The sequence below is a fragment of the Podarcis melisellensis genome (assembly GCF_964234715.1).
Source record: "Podarcis melisellensis genome assembly, chromosome: 11".
Classification (NCBI taxonomy): Eukaryota; Metazoa; Chordata; class Lepidosauria; order Squamata; family Lacertidae; genus Podarcis; species Podarcis melisellensis.
The window spans coordinates 45,864,042-45,870,041 of NC_138543.1; positions in this window are offsets into that span (position 1 = coordinate 45,864,042).

A 6,000-nucleotide genomic window follows, 5' to 3' on the forward strand; every position below is an offset into this window, starting at 1 on the left:
GTAGGGATTATGGAATGGAGGGATAATTACTCTCTGAGTCATTTGTTTATCAGCATGCAGGCAGAAGATGACTTACGCAAGGCCCTAAAAGATCCAGCAATGAGGTTGTGGTGACTACTGACAAGTATGGTCATTGTTTGGTCTCTCCAGGAAGCAGCTTCCTTCAGGGTTAGTTGCGTACAACAACACTAAGCCAGAAGCAGGAGAAAGAGATATCTGACAATGAAGTTCATATGAAAGACTGGGGTTTCCCTTGATGGAAGGATGTAAAACTGAAAAAAGGACAATTGAAATGTAATGTAATGTAATAGCAGCAAGTGAACACAATGAAAACTGCTTATTTTAATGGGCCTGGAAGCAAATGACCCAGATTAATAATAATAATAATAATAATAATAATAATAATAATAATAATAATAATAATACCCCGCCCAGCTGGCTGGGTTTCCCCAGCCACTCTGGGCAGCTTCCAACAAAATATTAAAATACAGTAATCCATCAAACATTAAAAGCTTCCCTAAACAGGGCTGCCTTCAGATGTTTTCTAAAAGTCTGGCAGTAGTTGTTCTCTTTTACACCTGGTGGGAGGTTGTTCCACAGGGTGGTTGCCACTACCGAGAAAGCCCTCTGCCTGGTTGCCTGTAACTTTGCTTCTCGCAGTGAGGGAACCGCCAGAAGGCCCTCGGCGCTGGATCTCAGTGTCCGGACAGAACGATGGGGGTGGAGACGCTCCTTCAGGTATACTGGGCTGAAGCCATTTAGGGCTTTAAAGGTCAGCACTAGCACTTTGAATTGTGCTTGGAAACATACTGAGAGCCAATGTAGGTCTTTCAAGACCAGTGTTATGTGGTCTCGGCAGCCGCTCTCAGTCACCAGTCTAGCTGCCGCAAATAAAGCACATAAGTCAAAATATTGTTACAAATCACTGGGATGATGGAATGTTCAGTGCATGGTGTTAGCCTGGGTTTGAGGAGTGTGGCAGTCCTGCAACCCTCTCACAGGTTCTTTCAACAAGTGAGGGAGTTTATGTGAACCCCCTTACTGTACCATTACATCAGCAAAAAGAAAAGCAACAATTACAGCAAGCCTTCAGTCATACTTCAAAGAATAATAAGAAATCTTAACAGTTTGAGAAAATGGGAAGTTGCCACCAAATCTGGATATGAAAAAAAAAAATCTTGCCTGTTGAATATGCTTAGGGTTTTGAACAAAGCACACATGCATCTTATTTCTAGAACAGATTGAGGGCAGAGATGAGTTTTTATCTGATGTTAAGCACTGTGACTTTATCTGCAAAGAATAGTGTTTTGGTATTATTAGTATTACTATTAGGCGGTAAGCAATGCATTCAATTTTTTTTAGGACAGCAATGTCCACTTCTGCAATGCAGCTTCCTCATCTCCTGTCTCCATATGTCCCACACCCTCCCCAAATCTGCTCCAGAGGTTTGGAGAAGGGTGTGGGGCCCACAGGGACAGGAGAGAGAGAAAGGAAATGATCTTGTGCAGCCAAATGTCCCTGAACTGATACAACAGGCTTTCCTTGGGCAATAATTCTCCGTCACACAGATCATTAGCCCTGTTCACAAATCTACATTTCCTGGGGAAATAGAATTGCTGCTCAGCCATTTAAAAATCTGCCGAGTGAACACACCCTTAGGAATTTGTGCTAGAGGCCACTGGCAGTGACCAAGCCTAGACTCAGCCCTGCCAACAGGTCCCACTGACAGGGGAGGAGATCCACTGGACCTCACAAACCTAGCTCTGGCAGGGGCCTGCTGATTTGGCAGTCAATGGGGAAATAAACACTCATATTACCAACATTAACGTACTGTAGCAGAGGAGATTGCTACTTAAAATAGGCCATCTGGTGACCTTCTCCCCAAAAAAGAGACATTCTCCTAATATAACAATGAAAACACTTGATCAAGGAACAAAGTCGACAATGTTTCAGATTGGCAGGTGAGACTGAAATCTTGGCACTGCAACAATACCAGGCATTCTTTACCCACTCAATATTACCCCATTCTAAGTAGACCCCTTTCTGTTCTGCTCCCATCACCTAGGTATCTGAGCACTTAGTCAGCATTCAGATTGCTTTTATCTGATCTATTGTCTGATGTCTACATGATTTCTTTAATGCCACTCAAAGCTTAGGCACCAACAATTTCTCACAGTGTTTCTAGGATGGGGTGTGAGGGGCCCTTTCGCTGGGTTCAAGGTGCAATGGCCAAAGATAATGTCAGAACCTAATATAATGTTATATAGTGTTACCTTTCAGTGTGGAATAATTAAGCCTCCATCCAAGAATGCAGGTGAAAAACCAGGTATCGAATCGCTCAGCAATGAGGTTGAACTCAGTGGTGGGGTCAGGTCGGCATAGCAGGTCGATTCTGTTCAATGGCCTTGCAGCCTAACACAGTATAGCACAGCATAGCACCATTTACAATGGTTGTGCAGAAGGAAAAGCTCAGAGGCATGTGGCCAATAGTCTTCATGCACAGCACCTTCAAACAATAACTTTGTGAGCCAATGACTTTTCATTTCTACATCAAATATGCTTACAGTTCCACAAGCATTAATTACTGATGTGACTGGTCCATATGAATAAGATTGTGGATACTTGCAATTTACCGTACTTTTTGCTCTATAAGACTCACTTTTTCCCTCCTAAAAAGTAAGGGGAAATGTGTGTGCGTCTTATGGAGCGAATGCAGGCTGCACAGTTATCCCAGAAGCCATAATAGTAATAATAATAATAATAATAATAATAATAATAATAATAATAATAATAATAATAATAAATTTTATTTATATCCCACCCTCCCCAGCCAAAGCCGGGCTCAGGGCGGCTAACAAAAATAAAAAAGTACAAAAGTACAGTACAAACAACACTCTAAAATCATTCATTATAAAATGCCCTTTCACTGGGCAGCGATCCCTCTTGCTGTTCTGGCTTCTGAGATTCAGAATATTTTTTTTCTTGTTTTCCTCCTCCCAAAACTAGGTGCGTCTTGTGGTCTGGTGCATCTTATAGAGCGAAAAATACGGTAAGTCTCTTAGTAGGAATAGGGTTTGGGGAAACTTCAACAATGACAATTAATTAGTGGCCGTGCAATTCATAAGGCATCTTTTCCCCCCTGGTTGCAGGGAATACCTTGCTTATTTTAACCACATTGAAAACGCTTCTAAAGACCAGTCTTGTCAGGTCTTCTGGAAATGCATTGTTTTGTACTATGACCTGGTCGTGACAGCATTTGTTCTCAGTGCATGCATTTTCTGCTGAGTAATAAAATATAGTTCACAAAATGATCCCAGTCTTGCAATATTCTGCTGTAGAGCTGTTTCTAGGCCACCAGTGTTCTTAGGTCTATGAAATAAAAAAAACATAAAACGGTGGACTGTCTTTCATTTTTAACTGCACATTGGTCACAATCCAGACATGCCGAACCAATTTAAAGTTCATTGGAAAACACTGGGAAAACACTTAAGTATGTGCATACATCAATTATGCCCTTATGACTGGCCCTACAATCAGCAGGGAAGGTCTTGCAGGTAGTGCCTTTTTGGTCTTGCCTCCCCATTTATGGAACGTACTCCCTAGTGATGATTATGATTGTTATTTTTAACTATATCCTCACTCAAGTCCATAGGTTCCGATATCTGACTGCCCAAACCAAATTTGTTTCAGAGCTGATCCACCGTGAAGCAAGGTGAGGTGACTGCAAATTTGGCCCCAAAGCATCGCCTGCTGCTTTTGTGGCATGTTCTGCTGCCTCCTTGGCAGCTCCCCATGCTGCTTCTACAGTAGCCTCTTGGCGAATAGGAGGTCTGCTGGTCTTCTCCCACTCCCCCTAGAGAGGAAATGGGGGTCTGCCCTCTGGGGTCTCCTGGGGTCTGCACCTGCCCAGGGTGATTCAGAGTGAATCCCCTTCCCTCTTGTAATGGCCTCTGGTTCCCACTTCAACCATTGGGTAAGGTTGATTTGACCCCTTCCCCCTTGTGATGATCTTCACTCATCTCTTCTTCCCTGACCTAGGGTATGGGTTGCCATTTTGTGGTTCACCTCAGGTGCCTCAAGTGTCTTGATAGGTCAGACTGGACATGTGGATCTTTGTCCCCCAGTCATCATCACCACAGTGACAGGTATCTAGTGTGTCTTCCCTTCCTCTCCTCACCATCATTTCTCCCCTCCTTTGCCCTCCATGGGATGTGAACAAATGAAAGGATGCATTGTTGCAAAACGGTGTTCCTCAAAGGAGGATATGGCACAATACATTGGCCACGCTCCACAGTAACTTGAAGCAGGGCTTTTAGGGTGGCTGCCTCTGTTTTGTGGAATATCCTTCCCATCAGGATACAGGAAGTACCCCACTACCTGCAACGTTTATGTGTTGACAGGCTTTCCGAACTGGATGAATGGGTCTTTACCATGAGTGTCTACTTTGTATGGTAAATGCATTCGCTGTTTTTTTGTTTTTAACTGCTTTTACTCAACTTTAGTGGAATTGCCTTGAGAAGGCTCCTTAGAAGATAGTTTTAACAACAACAACAATATTTGACTGTGTTAAATACCATTAGTCCATCATACATAATGATATCCATAATCACCCAGCAGGACACACAGTGTGTCTTTCGGTTTAACGTGGCACAGCCTTATTTAAACCAACATCCTCCCGTCATTTTACACTGCTCTAATACTCCTGCACTTGGGGTCTTGAGCTGCCTGTCAACTAACAGCTGACAGAATAAATCAACAGAACACTAGAGGTTAGAAGCACTTGCTTGACCTCACTTGACATGACCTGTAATACCTCATTGGCTCAGGGTGGAAGTAGTCCTCCCTTAGGGAAGTTAAGCACTTCCTGTCCAAATATTTCTTTATTTTCTGAGTGAGTGGAGAAGGATGGTGGCAGGAAAGGCAGTAACCTCTAATCCTCCCCTCTCCATTCTGCATCTCCCTCGTCACACATTTGGGGTTTGTTCTTTGAAACCACAGTATAAATCTTTTCCTTTTCCCTGCCATGTGAAGAGAGAGAGTGTGTGTAACTATAGCAGGAGGACTGGAGAGAGCTTTTGCGCTGTTATTTTTTTGGCCAACAATACCCCAGGGAACGAATTCTGTCGTTTTAAGCAAGGACTTTGGTCAAATGCTAAATTAATAAATACTGTTAACAAAGAGCATGGCTGCTTTGACTAGCCTTTTGCAATCTTACTTAGCTTGCACAAGGCAAAATTATTCATGATTAAATTACCCTTGCCTTAACACTTCCTCTTAAGGACGAAAAGTTCTTTCTCAGAACTGGTCCCAAACCCAGTGTCACACGTAACTGCCAAGAACCCAAAGATTACTTAAGGAAAAATGGAATTGGGTTTCATGTGTCTGTATGCCATGAGGGCCTGGCATGCTCTGATCCATGGGGTCACGAAGAGTCAGACACGACTAAACGACTAAACAAAAGCATCTATACCTAGCTCAATCCATTGGCACAAGGATTTATGCTTTCCCCCACCCCTCACTATGGGTGCCCCAATTCTGCTTGGGAGAGTTGGGGGGGAGCCCCAGAACATATTTAATGGCCGCTGGGAGGGAGCTCTGTTGTGCAATTGTAAATCCTTGCCCTGTTGAAACAAGTTGGTTGGATACTGCACATGATTTATCTGCATATGCCATGTGATTTGTGTGCACTTGACTTGGTTCACACATGAATGTATACACAGCTGGATATCACAACACTTCTTTACCGTGTGCACTTGGCAGCAGCTGAATCCATGAACTGACACCATTGAAAAGTGTTGTGTGGCAATACTATCTGTGGTGACATAGCTGCAATGGCCCATTCACAGGTGCAAATCAATGCAGGATATTGAAGTCATCATGTTATTATTGGCTGCCACAGGTAGAAGGTGAAGAAACACACAACACTGTGACATCAGGATGCAAGTAATCTATCCTATATTTCATACAGAGGGAGGAGGTGGACATATTCTGGAAAGGCTT